This window comes from Ovis aries, chromosome 4, assembly GCF_016772045.2.
Source record: "Ovis aries strain OAR_USU_Benz2616 breed Rambouillet chromosome 4, ARS-UI_Ramb_v3.0, whole genome shotgun sequence".
Lineage (NCBI taxonomy): Eukaryota > Metazoa > Chordata > Mammalia > Artiodactyla > Bovidae > Ovis > Ovis aries.
The window spans coordinates 112,542,476-112,557,376 of NC_056057.1; the positions used below are offsets into that span (position 1 = coordinate 112,542,476).

Consider the following 14,901-nt stretch of genomic DNA (forward strand, 5'->3'; position numbering starts at 1 on the left):
CTTTACAGATTCTAACAGTGTCCATTGCTAGCATCTCATATTTCAAAGATAGAACATCTTTTCAGGTGACTTTTCACTCTTACCCCCCAAAATATCCCAATTTTATGAGACCAGTAGTAGATGTCTTCCTGTCATATGTCATCAGGAGAATCTCGCTTCTGCTTAGAACGTGGATTATTTCGTGTGATTACAACAGGAGGAACAAGTATCTCCTTGAAGAAGGTGAGGAACATCTGTGATGCTTTATAGAGGAAAAGGATTCCTGTATGGGTAGTTTCCAGGCAGCCTCATTGACAAAGCTCCTAAAGGAAAGGAGTGATGCTGTTGACATCATTTCTGAAAGCATGAGTTGTGGATTTGGATTCTTTTCCTATAAATACTCACCTTGTGAAAACTCCTCTGCAATCTCTGCTGTCAATAAGTTTTATAAATGCTGTATACAAGCCTTTAATTCACCAGTGCCTGCTTGAGGCTTATTTATTTTTTAAAGAAGAGAAGCTGGAGAAGTCATTTGAAAATTCATGGGCAGTTCACTCTTCAAGGTTGTGATGTGCTCTTGGAACAGCCATAAAAACTTCTGAGCGACTACACGTGGCCCCTTCCCTTCGGAACAAAGAGCTTTGCTTATTCATTATCTGAATAATGGATTAGGTAATCAAGTAAACAATTACCTTTCTATTCGGATGGCAGAAGAGTAGCCTCTCTCCCCTATCCCTGCATCCCCTGGCCCCACTTGCTTGCTTGTTGTCAGCCTACTTTTTCTTGGTTTTTCAGGATTTCCTCATATCCTTCATCCTCCTCAAACTCCCACATTCAGAAAATTATAAAAATAGTTTAAATCTCCAAGTAATGCAAGTCTTCCAAGAGTTAAGCTAAAGTCTGTCAAATCACCTTTCTAAACAAATGACAGCTTGTTCGATATGCCTCTATATAAGGTTTGACAGACGTTTCCTGTAAAAGGCCAGATGGTAAATATTTCAGGCTGGTGGGCCATGCGGTCTCGGTCACAACTGCTCAACTCTGCCGTGGGCTGTGAAAGCAGCTGCAGACCACATTTGTAAAGGAATGGCTATGGCTGTGTTCAATAAAACTTTATTTATTGACACTAAAATGTGAATTTCATATAAATGTCACATGTCACAAAATAACATTCTTTTTTTCCCAATCATTTAAAAAGACAGAACCATTGCTTATTCATAGCCCAGACTGCATTTGGTCATGAGCCACGGTGCCAACCCTTCTCTGGAGGATTAGCAGAATGTCTTATAAAGCGTTTCTCACCCATAGTAGTACTTACAATTGAGGTCAGACAGTGGAGAACTCTCTTGTGTATTTTAGGATGTTTAGCAACATAGCTGGAATCTAGATGCCAGTAGAACCCCTGGCCCCAAGTTCTGACAGCTGGAATGTCTCTAGATATTGATAAGATGTTCCTAGGGACAAAACCACCCCTTGAGAGCCACTGTCCCAACACACTGAAGATCAGTGTTCACTGCATGAAATTAGAGCTAATGGGTTGCCTAGTTATATTATCAGATAGTTTCATGTATCACCTAAGAGGTATCCCTGGAGTTCTCATGCTTCTAAGAGAGAAAGGATGAGGTTCCTCCCAGTTCATAGCCATTGATGAAATCCAAGGCCCAAGGCAACCCATTATGTAACCTGGATGGAGGTGTTAGAGGGTTTATACAAAAGTACCTGCTTTGGATTTAAAAGTCAGTGTTCTTCACCCCCAGTTATTTATTTCTATATTCATTTCCATTCCTTCCTGTTTTCACCTCCTCACCTCAAATCATATACTATGCACCTGGCTCTGGACTACAAAGATAAATCTAACATTTGATTAAATTATTTCATTTATTTGAGCAGAATACCAAGATATGAGATAGGAGCATAGGATACATATTCAATATTATATTAAGAACCTAAATTAATTTATTTTTTGTAACTGCAATATAGTTGATTTACAGTATTCTGTTAGTTTCAGGTGTGTTGCAAAGGAATTCAGATATATTTTTCAGATTATTTTTCCATTATAGGCTTTTACAAGATATTGAATATATCAGTAGTTCCCTGTGCTATATAGTAAATCCTTTGTGCTTAAATGAATTTCTATAAATCATCTTCCTACATAAATTTTTTTTCAATCCAAAGTTTCTTCCACTCTACAAATTGTCAGAGGTATGCTCTTAGCTTTTTATTTTTTATTTATTTTTTATTTTTTTTTAAGTTTTTTATTTTTTAAATTTTAAAATCTTTAATTCTTACATGCGTTCCCAAACATGAACCCCCCTCCCACTTTTAGATAATTATTTAGGCCAAAGGCAAAAAGGTAGGTGATGTGTTGCAATAATGACTCAAAAGCAGAGACAACCTTTTTCTTCTCTACCTTTTTCATCTCCAGTTTTAAATTATGGATATAAACAAAATTCTACTTCTCACTTTAGAATATATTTTTACCATTTTTTATAATTTATCAAAGGAAGTTTTTCTGGATTGTGCTGGAAGTTGTAAAGAATGCCAGATTGTATATTCTAAAGAATATAGAATATGCAATCTATACCCCTCTTGCCGCTGCTGCTGCTAAGTCGCTTCAGTTGTGTCCGACTCTGTGTGACCCCATAGACGGCAGCCCACCAGGCTCCCCCATCCCTGGGATTCTCCAGGCAAGAACACGGGAGTGGGTTGCCATTTCCTTCTCCAGCGCATGAAAGTGAAAAGTGAAAGGGAAGTCGCTCAGTCGTGTCCAACTCTTAGCGATCCCATGGACTGCAGCCTCCCAGGCTCCTCCATCCATGGGATTTTCCAGGCAAGAGTACTGGAGTAGGTTGCCAGTGCCTTCTCTGACACCCCTCTTACTTACGTGATAAACAACTTTTGATCCTTCCAGGGTCATATTCTATCCAATTTATGAACATTTGTGCCTCAACTCTGCAAATTCCTCAGGATGCTTAATTATTTGATGTCTAAGTGTGAGAAAGAATGAATAATACCTCTTTTGCCTGAAATGTGAGGTTTCTGATGTGTGGAAAACAGCTTGCTCTGCTGACATAAGACTGATTAACTCGTATATCTCAATGAGTAGGAAAGTCCTATATGACACTGCTAAAAAAAATTCACACTGAGATACACATAATAAGAAATGGACCTCCAGCAATGACCAAAAAAAATATCACATTTTAAGAGAGAGAACAATGTGTTTTGAAGAGGAATCTGAATTTTAGTTTCTGGCTCCTGTAATTTATTGGAGAAGTTTTATCTTCTCTGAACCTGTTTTTTTTTTTGATCCCCCCAAAATAAAGGAGTTGAACTGTGTAATTTCTAAATCCCTTGATTTCATGACCTGTTTACAGGTTGCAAGAACTATCAGACAGTATCACAATTTCTTTCTACATGTGGTGCCAAAATTCTGAATCAAATATTTGGAAAAGTTTAGTGACAAGTTCAATAGTCCATATGCCTCTGAATCCTTTAATGTTTCTTATTTTTCCCCTCCTTCTGCAGTCTTTGTAGATATTCATCTGTAAAATGTGAGCCTTCTGTAAGAATGGGCTTCCCTGGTGGTTCAGATGATAAAGAGTCTGCCTGGAAGGCAGGAAACCTGGGTTCTATTCCTGGGTTGGGAAGATGCCCTGGAGAAGGAAATGGCAACCCACCCCAGTATTTTTGCCCGGAAAATCCCCTGGACAGAGGAGCCTGGTGAGCTACAGTCCACCGGGTTACAAAGAGTCAGACATGACTGAACGACTTTCGCTTTCTTCATTTTCTGTGAGAATGAATATATGTGATTAGTCGCATAGTTTTGGGTAATGCAAGATTTAGCTTTTCGTAGAAAACCCAGAATTAATTAAAGGATGAATCAAAAGCAATTTCTTAAGAAATTCAACAGTTCCGATTCAATAATGGCCAGCCCTCTTATGGTACAGATCAATAGTCCTCAACCGTTAGAATGACCTTCTTCCTCTAGGGAACACTAGGCAGTGACTGGAGACATTTTTGCTAGTCACACTGGGTGTGGTATGGTGGAGACAGGGTGTGTTAATGGTGCCTAGTAAGTAGAGGCCAGGGATGCTGTTTATACCTACAGTGCGTAGAACATGGCTCCCACAGCAACCATCTGGCCCCGCATAGTGACAGTGCCAAAGCTGAGAAGCCCTGCTGCTGACGATTATAGACCTGATTCCTAACTGAGTTTGTCAGTTCCATCTCTCCTCTCCTACTTTCCACCATCACAGGAGCCTTTGCTTCCTACCTTCTATTAGTAGCTGTCATGAACATTCGTAGAATCGCTAAAATGGGGTTTCTTGGCATAAATCTACCAACATATATAGACTTTTACCTTGGAAACTTCATATGAACACAGTTGATTAGATCCAATAGGGCAATTAAAGCCATAATGTCTGATTTTCTTCAAGCCTGAGAAATATCACAGTACGTGCCAATAAGATACTAATTTATATTTAGCTATGGAAACATGTGGCTCTACATACATTTCTACCTATGGCTCCAAAAGGTACATTTTAATTTCTCTGGGTAGTAATTTCTGGTTTCTTTTTTTCTGTACCCAGATATTCTGTTTGGCTGCTTCAGAACAGCAACCCACAGACAATATCAATGTTAGTTCTCCCCATTTTGAGAAACATTGGGAAAATTCAAATTCAGATGCCCCATCAGAGTCCCTCATAGTGACCTTGGGTGGCCTCGGCCTTCAAAAGCTTGGAGCAGGGCCTGGGTTCCCAACCAGAGACTGGGCTGGCTCGAAGCAGTGAAAGCTCCAGACCCTAGCCACTCGACCAGTGGTCAGTGACAAGGGTCCTGGCCCTTCAGCTTTACAGAAAAGAATTTCCACAAAGACAGAATGTAGTAAAGCGTATTTACTAAGTATTTATTAGGAGGAGAAAGAGTACAGTACATGTGAACAGACACACAGGCAGACTCAGGGAGAGTCCCTGAGTTGCTGAGTTGCCCCTCGTGGTAGCGTGAATTATTTCTATGGGGCATTTCTGCTGAGTTTCCTTTGGCCAGTCATTATGATTTGCCTGCTTCACACTCCATATTTGGTGCATCTCAGGATCCTCCCATGTGTGCACGTGCGTCTCTTAGCCAAGATGGATCCTGCCAAAAGGTAGTAGAACATCCCTTGACATGACTCTCTTTTGGCCTCCAGGGAGCCTGTTCTGCCCATGTGTGGTCCGGAAGGTCTTCTAACTTTAGAAACTAGAAATATGTGGTCTGTGCAGGGACCAGCCTCCTCCCTTAATTGCCCTGCTATTCTTGTCTTGGAGTTTCGGTCAATATAGAATGAATCTCCAATTGCTTTACCCTGGGGAGCCCCATCTGCCTCCTGCCTCAATAGGCCAGAACTTACATACTGTTTGTTTAAAATCTCTCTTTTCTTCAGATGTGAAACTATATGCCCAAAGCTAAATGGAGACAGGGCAATTACACATTTTGCGTGAATTATCTCATCAATAATAGTATCACCTGGCTGATTACGTCTAATTAGAATTGGCCTAAAATAGATAATTAAACAAGTGTCTTATCAAACCATTTTAATTTATGTTTTAACATACTTTACAAGGTCCTGGTTTGTTCACCACACACTTACTTATTTAAAAATAAAATTCAACTAGCTTTAGATGATTTATTCTGACCCTGCTTTTCATGTAAGTTTTATCAGCAAAGTAATTCTTTCTCATAGAAAGCCTGGGATCATATCACAGAGTTAGAACAGTTGGATTCAATTACCTTAATAAATATGGTTTCGGGTATAAAGATCGATGTACTTTAAAACATAATAACTGATTCTTTCACTTGTGTGATCTTCCTGTCCTCCGTTTCATCCTATCTAAAGTGATAAAGAAAAGCTGTTAAATACTTATTTTTGACATTCTTTCCTTGACTTTCCAAGAAGGAAAACTTACACAAAATGAAAAATGCATTGAAATCTAGATTTCAGAATGTTTGCTTTCAAGAAAATTCAGCAAATCTCATTGCTTGTAGAAGGAAAAATGAGGAGCAAGACAAATTTTCCTAGTGATTGCAGGCATGTGTGCTAAGTCACTTTAGTTGTGTCCAACTCATTGAGACCCTGTGGACTGTAGCCCACCAGGCTCCTCTGTCCATGGGATTCTCCAGGCAAAAATATTGGAGTGGGTTGCCATGCCCTCCTCCAGGGCATCTTCCCAACCCAGGGATCGAACCCATGTCTCTTATGTCTCTTGCAATGGCAGGTAGGTTCTTTACCACTAGCGCCACCTGGGAAGCCCTTCCTAGTGGTTAAATGGTAGCATCTACATTTTGAGTATTTCTCACTGAATTTGTATCTGCTGTCCTGTTCCCCGGTATTCTGGTTTTCCTCCTCCTAAGCACATGGTTAGATTGCATTTTTCCTTTGGCCTGAATTGAAGTTCATTGTGGTCACATGAAGCTTGCTTTGGACTATGATACGGGAGCTCAGGTAATGTGTAACTTTAACCTCAAAGTCTTCAAGAGCCAGCATGTGACTCACCATATCTTCCTTCAACCATCACTCCAGATGGTTGAGCCGGCCCCCAGAGGGAGGGTGACATCGAGCAGAGCCTGTCTGCAATGAAGCTATAACAGATGCAAGAAACAAGCAATTGCTGGGTTAAGCCACTGAGATTTCAGAGTTGTTTGTTCGGCAACAAACCCCATTTCAGGCTGACTAATGAACTTGTCCATTCAAGTCATCGCTTTTTGATATAAATGCCCCCAAGGAATCAGGTAATTCCTGAGAAGGTAGTTTTGAATAACTCTCTACCTATGCCTCCCCAAAGCATAGTAGTAATCCAAGAGGTATTTAATTTAAATCTTCACTATGCAGAGTTTATTTTGTCTAGGAAAAATCTTTATGGATATTAGTGATGAAAATTATAGAGCAGGAGAAAAAATAAGAAAACAAATCTCGAATGTCAGCATTTGTCGGGATCTCGGTTGTCCTCTCTTTGCAAATGAGGAAGCGAGTTCCCAAAAGGCTACTTGAATTGCCTTCAACAAGGTGTGTGTAAGGTATGTATTAGACCAGAGGCCATGAGAATAAAGTAGACTGAAATGCATGTTTTCCTCACCAGTGAGGTGAACAGCCTCATCTTCCACCAAAGACAGAAACAAAGGTTCTTCATACCCTTTCCCTTAGGCATGAAAGAAAATACTTGCGTTTGAAGGAAAAGGATGATTATGTCTATTTCTTAAAATGTTCATCCTTCATGATTACGTGACTGTTATCTTCTGTTGTTGTTGTTCAGCCACTCAGTCATGTCTGACTCTTTGCGACCCCGTGAACTCCAGCACACCAGGCTTCCCTGTCCTTCACTGTCTCTCAGAGTTTGCTCAAACTCACGTCCATTGAGTCGATTATCTCTGGAGACTCTCAAAGGACTTTTGCAAAAGTGCAAAAGGAATGAACCCCAACTGTGTGCTCAGCACATCATTGATCACCTGTGTTTAGGTCTAGAAATTATATAACTAAGACTCACTCTTTCTCTAAAAAGAGAAAAGACAATTGCCATCTTTCCTTAACGTATCCCTGAAGCCAGCACCTCTTCAATGGAAAGGCGTAGATCACTCGATGACTGTAGACGTGATATCACCGATCCACAGATTTCTTAAATGCTTTGTTCTCATCTTAAAATAACCTGAAAGGCGAAATTTCTCACGTGCTGCGACAACACACAATTGAGAAACATTTTCACAGAAGAAGACTATATTTTCTTGAGGCAGTGTTCCTTAATATAAATTCTCACAGGACTCGAAATTTATTTTTCCTTTAATACATTCATTACACTGGACCAGGAAGGCAGTTTGCACACAAACCTGGCCTTCTGCTGCCATCTGGTGGGAACCGCAGAGGAGTCTCGCCCAAGCCTCAGCGCTGCTGGCAGGGGGGCCAGGCTCTCCCTCAGTCGCAGGAACCCACGTGGTGATCAAAAGGCAGGCCTTTCTATTAAACTCCCTGGCAGGGAGATGGCAAAGGCTGGGCTCCCTGCCCTGGGGACTGTGCAGACTGTCTCGCTTTGGACGCCCAGAGCATTTTTCTCTTCTTTTATCTTTAGACTTCCATGGTTCTCAGGCCTTGAATATAATTCTTTCCCAAAGAGCCTTTAAAAACCACTGTTTGTTCTCTCTTTGCTCTTTCTTCCTTTCTTTCCCCTCCTTTCTCTTTCTGTGGTGTGGTAGAGGGAGGAGGCAGGGGTGGGTGCTTTCATGTAAGAAAAACTGCACTAAAATTATAGAAATTGCTTGGTTTCATCAGCTTGCTGCAATAGCAGTTGGATATGACAGGTCATTTACATGTCTCTCCTCTGAGTCTCTTGCGAAGAGAAATCATGAGCCAAGGGCTGGGAAGTGCTTTGAGTATGATTATAAATGGTCCACAATCACTTAGAGGAGTGACATAGATAGAAAAGAGATTGTTTTGTCATAAAGTTTCCTTCTAGGCGAATTGGCTGCTTCTCTATCAAGTATAATGGGAAAACAAGCCAGTCTTGATATTAAATACCCCAATGATCCCTCAAGCTTTTTATTTCCTAATAAGTCAGTGCTCAATTTTACAGCAATATGTGGTACCCACGACAGTCATTTAGTCGGTCAATTTCAGGCTAGTGATAAAACTCTGAGTAATAGGGCAGTGGTGGTGATGCTCCATATTCTCCGAGGAGATGTCTATAAATTAAAGTGCCCAGGTACACACTCAGTTTACATTTAACAGCCATTACTTAATGTAACATCTAAGTAAAACTGGATTATGATCTACATACATGAGAAACTAATTAAAACTGTTGGAAACAACTCATTTCTCTTTGGATTATTTATATAAATACATGGAGATCTGAAAATTTAGTGCATATCAGATGTGTCCCTGCCTATAGCTATTACAAAAAGCAAAGAAAATTTTATGGGGAAAATGGTGATCCTCAAAGACTGAGCTCCAAATGGAAATTTTCATACTTTTATAGGGATACAGGTTGGATTATTAAACGTCAGTGCTTTTTGAAATAGCTTTCTGCTCTCGCAAGACAAGTCTTATAAAAATCTCTTCTATCAAAAAAATAATAATCTTTGCTAATTGATTAACACCTCTGCTCTAAGTGCTGCATCTGAACTCATTTTTAGAGAATGCCAGTGCTTTCTCAGCTCCAAAATGAAAGACTGTTAGTTAGTACTATAATTTCTCACCTTATAATCAAATTTGCATTCACTTTGTAATGTTAAAATTTTTGACAGTCATATGAAATGTACTTTTTTCCTTAAAACTTCTGAAGATTAAGCATACTCTCTCATAAAATTTTCTAGATGGAATAACATCGCTCTGAGCCACGTCTGGTGTGTACCTCCTCTGACACACAGGAGAGACAGCGCACTCTGCATTTTACAGGGAGGCAGGTGTGACTGGTGGTGATGGGGAGAGATGAGAGCAAAGTGCAAACAGTCACGGAGCCCAACAAAGCAGATGAAGGCAGTGGGTGAAGCGGTGGGGGGAGGCGGGGGGTGTTGATGCAGGCGTGTGTGCTCCAGGCTTGGCCAGGTGTTCAGTCGTGACACAGAGCAACCTGTGAGGTTGCTTGCGAGTGATGGATGCACCAGAGTGATGATAAGGAGGAGTGAATATAGGCACTGACCTGCCTTCAATGTTAACAGTCCTACCAGAAATGTCTGCTTCATTTACACAAAGTTTTTCTGGGTGTTTCTGAATGTAATGAAGTCTGGTTAGCTCCCACCCTCTAAAGTTGGCAGAACATCCAAGTGCGGTCATTTCAGCGTGTTGAATTTAGAGTTTAAGGGGGAGAAAAGGTACCAGGAAGAGACGTACAGGGTCTAAGAGAATTGAAGGGTCCCTTATTGCTTGTCACTGTCGCTAGGCACCCCTCTGACTCTCTCTGAATTGGGAGAATTGGAGAGCATAGATTGGCAAACGGTTGCACAAAATTGAGAAAATATGAGTTGACAGTATCCCAGACACACACATCCACACTAATACCCCAGAGGGGCCTGGCCAACCCTACGTTAATTCACAGTACCAACTCCATCCTCTCGCCCTCTGAAAATTCCAGTGGATTTAGGCAGTGTTCCTATCGCTCTTTTAAGAAAGTAGATGACACAGCCAGACTCTTTTCAATCATATTGTTCTACCATATTAGTTCAGTTCAGTCGCTCAGTCATGTCTGACTCTTTGTGACTCCATGGACTGCAGCACGCCAGGCTTCCCTGTCCATCACGAGCTCCCAGAGCTTGCTCAAACTCATGTCCATGAGTCAGTGATGCCATCCAAACATCTCATCCTCTGTCATCCCCTTCTCCTCCCGCCTTCAATCTTTCCCAGCATCAGGGTCTTGTCCAGTGAGTCAGTTCTTCGCGTCAGGTGGCCAAACTATTGGAGTTTGGGCTTCAGCGTCACTCCTTCCAATGAATTTCAGGGTTGATTTCCTTTAGGACTGGTTGGATCTCCTTGCTGTCCAAGGGACCCTCAAGAGACTTCTCCAACATCACAGTTCAAAAGCATCAATTCTTCAGCGCTCAGCTTTCTTTCTATACATGACTACTGGAAAAACCATGGCTTTGACTAGACGGACCTTTGTTCGCAAAATAATGTCTTTACTTTTTAATGTGCTGTCTAGGTTGGCCATAACTTTTCTTCCAAGAAGCAAGTATCTTTTAATTTCATGGTTGCAGTTGCCATCTGCAGTGATTGTGGAGCCCCCCAAAAATAAAGCCTGTCACTGTTTCCATTGTTTCCCCATCTATTTGCCATGAAGTCTACCATGTTAAATCTTCAATAAATTGCCTTTCTCATATTGCATGTATTGAGTTTCTGCTGGATTTCAGTCCTAAGCATGGTCTGCCCCTATTAAATCATTAAATGTCTCATTTAACCATGAAACAACTGTCAGATGCAATGTTGAAAAGGGAATAATTGTAGGGAGCCTGATTTGGCCAACCAGTACTCTTCCAGTTACTCAGTTTCTTGCTCAGTGGCTCAGTCATGTCCAACTCTTTGTGACCCCATGAACTGCAGCCCACCAGGCTCCTCTATCCATGGGATTCTCCAGGCAAGAAAGTGGGTTGCCATTTCCTTCTCCAGGGACTCAGTTTCTTAAGGAGGGTTTGAAACTGTGTCTTTAAGAAGATTAATGCTTTAGAGTCCAAGGGATTTTAGAAAGATCCTTTCTGCCTTAGTCTGCTCAGGCTGCTCTAACAGAATATGGTAGAGTGGGTGGCTTATAAACAATAGAAATATATTTATCATAGTCCTGCAGCTGAGAAGTCTAATATCAAGGCACTGGCTGATTCAGTGCATGGTGGGGACTTGCTCCCTGGTTCATAGATGGCCATCTTCTTGCTGGGTCGTGACAGGGTCTCTTTTGCAAGGACACTGATCCCATTCACAAAAGGAGAAGAGGGCAGCAGAGGACAAGATGTTTAGATAGTATCATTGACTCAATGGACATGAGTCTGAGCAAACTCCAAGAGATAGTGAAGGACAAGGAAGCCTGGTATGCTGCCGTCCATGGGGCTGCAGAGAGTCAGATACGACTTAGCAATTAAACAACAAAATCCCATTCATGAGGGCTCCATTCCTCAAGACCTGAGCACCCCCTTAGGTTCCAGTTCTCAATACCACCACGTGGCATGTTAGGATTTAGCATGTGAATGGGAGGGGACAAAAACAGTATCCATTTATTTCAACAAAGTTATCAACATTTCCCAAATATTGATAGATTACTTGTTTACTTATACAACTAACAATTAAAACTTAGAGATTTAACAAATTAAATTTCCCACACACTTATACATTAATTGCAAAATTAATCAAGTTTTTATAAGCAATACATTTAAATAAAAATTCTGCTATGTCCAATTTTCCTAAATATGCTAAATACCTGAAAAGTATATAAAACTCTCACAACTTTATACAATATAAATTTTATATAATTTTATACAATATAAATTTTATATACAATTTTATATACAAAATTATATAAAACTCTCACAAAATTGTTATAAGTACAAAGGTAATCAGTAATTCTAGATTAAAATCAGTTCAGTTCAGTTCAGTTCAGTCGCTCAGTTGTGTCCGACTCTTTGCGACCCCATGAATTGCAGCACACCAGGCCTCCCTGTCCATCATATCCCGGAGTTCACTCAGACTCACGTTCATCGAGTCCATGATGCCATCCAGCCATCTCATCCTCAGTCGTCCCCTTCTCCTCCTGCCCCCAATCTCTCCCAGCATCAGAGTCTTTTCCAATGAGTCAACTCTTCGCATGAGGTGGCCAAAGTACTAGAGTTTCAGCTTTAGCATCATTCCTTCCAAAGAAATCCCAGGGCTGATCTCCATCAGAATGGACTGGTTGGATCTCCTTGCAGTCCAAGGGACTCTCAAGAGCCTTCTCCAACACCACAGTTCAAAAGCATCAATTCTTCGGCACTCAGCCTTCTTCACAGTCCAACTCTCACATCCATACATGGCCACAGGAAAAACCATAGCCTTGACTAGACGGACCTTAGTCGGCAAAGTAATGTCTCTACTTTTGAATATACTGTCTAGGTTGGTCATAACTTTTCTTCCAAGGAGTAAGCGTCTTTTAATTTCATGGCTGCAGTCACCATCTGCAGTGATTCTGGAGCCCCCAAAAATAAAGTCTGACACTGTTTCTACTGTTTCCCCATCTATTTCCCATGGAGTGATGGGACCGGATGCCATCATCTTCATTTTCTGAATGTTGAGCTTTAAGCCAACTTTTTCGCTTTCCTCTTTCACTTTCATCAAGAGGCTTTTTAGTTCCTCTTCACTTTCTGCAACATGCAAATATAGTGAATTTAATTTTTTCCTTAGTCTTTATCCTGATTTATATTTCTGTTGCTAGGCTACATTACTAACACATAAAGTATCTTACTAGTGTTGTGGCTTCCTAGAGTTCAAAAATATTGGCATATCCCAATGAGAACAAAAGGAGTAACTGTCTCAGAGTAGCCAAGGGTTTAAGTTGTGAACCAGTTGATTCTTGGTAATGACAAAGGCCCTGGTTTCTAAGGAGATTTAAACCCTAGCCCATGATCATCAGATTACATCTCACTTAAATCTGCAGATGTCAAACCAGCTTGTTTTTTGTTTGTGCTGGGTCTTCCTTGCTGTGCTGGGGCGAGGCTGGCCATTCTTCGCTGCGGCATGCATGGCCTTCTCACTGTGGCAGCGTCTCCTGTTGTGAACATGGGCCTTAGGAGCAGGCTCAGTAGTTGCGGCAAAGAGACTTTGTTGCTCCATAGCATGTAATCGTCACAGACCAGGGATCGAACCCATGCTCCCTGTGTTAGCAAACAGATTCTTAACCACTGGACCACATGGGAATTCCCTGGTTTTAGCTTTAAGTGATCTTTCTTCACAAATGATTTGACCAACATCACATAACCTAATTGTATTGATCCTATCATTATAATGTGTTGACTTGTGTTGATCGGTTAGAATATCATGTTGGGAAATTTTAAAGTAATTTTATTAAGATTATTAGAACCATATAGGAGCATTACCTCCTAGTAGACAACACCTTGAGTCCACATTTGGTTCTCCTCTCCAAGACACTGGCTCAGATGATAATTTTCTGAAGTCCCTGTTGATTTCTGCTCAACAGGGTCACTGGTGCTAATGAATGACGAGCTTGGGTTTCATTCAGTTTTCATGTTTGACTCCAGCTACTGGCAGGTCCTTTCTGGTTTCATTACAATGACTACTTCTCTTAGGGTTATTTGTCTTGCTGATTTTGTACCTGCCAAGTGTATACTGTGTAATTAATAGTCAGGGATATAATTAACAGAGGAAATAGACTATTAACCCTCTACTATTTTATTTACCCTTCTTTGTATTATAAGTATCTTTGATATGCCTTATATTGACTTTTATAAGTATCATTATAAGCAAATGACCATTCACAGACTAAATTCAACTTGTTTTAGTCAACGGTAACTCATGCTCACTTGCATTCCACCAACCGCCCCACTTTGACTCATCAATATTTTGCTGACAGGAGTCTCTTTACCTTGATTCCACTCTTTATTATTCTACTACTGCTCCCAGGGTTCTTAAACACATGCTTGGTTTCTGGCAACACGATGCACCAGACCCATTCCAATTTGTTTTGTTTTCCTGCTCTGAGATGTGAATCCACATCCTTACCAGAAATAGTAGAGAATAAAAAAATCCAAAATCTGGGCACCAGGTATAACCACGAAAGTGAATGGTAGGTAAACACGCTGCAACTGGGCCACAGTAAATAATGACAGAGACGGAATATGCGTGCGGTTTTAAGGTCCTAAGTTCACAGTGATTTTCTGATATAAAATTATAGATTGCTGTGATCTTCCTTTCTCAGGGCATCTGATTTTGTTAAGGCTGACATTTTTTTTACATTGAAACGTTTGGTCCTCATTCTTTCATGCTTAGACAAAATGCACTGAAATAGTTCTTATGCCCGGTTCTGTAAGGATTCCAAACCATATATACCTTCACAGAATTGCATTTAGAATTGTGTGTGGGTGTGTGTGTGTAAATGTCAAGACTATGGATCTATTTCTAGCAGCAGGTAGTATCTTTTTATCAAGGACCTGTGGCAAATACGTATTGCATTTTGCTTTCCCACTCCCCAATGAATTAACATAAACCACAACCTTTGTTTAAATTCTTTTGTTTCTATACCTGTCCATATCAGCTTCTTCATACCCTCACGTAACAATCTATATTTTCCTTTTGAAATAATATACTTATCCCAGTTCTCAAAATTGACAAGTAATTAATTTAAAATGTGTTTAGTCACTAGTTATGTCTAACTCTGTGACCCCATGAACTGTAGCTCACCAGACTCCACTATCCATGGGATTCTCCAGGCA

The 14,901-nt window shown here is 40.6% G+C and overlaps 1 protein-coding gene across 1 annotated transcript in view; it reads left to right on the plus strand.

Moving 5' to 3' along the window:
• CNTNAP2 (contactin associated protein 2) overlaps window positions 1-14,901 on the plus strand; it is a 2,342,027-nt gene that overhangs the window by 2,002,939 nt on the left and 324,187 nt on the right. The window lies entirely within an intron of this gene.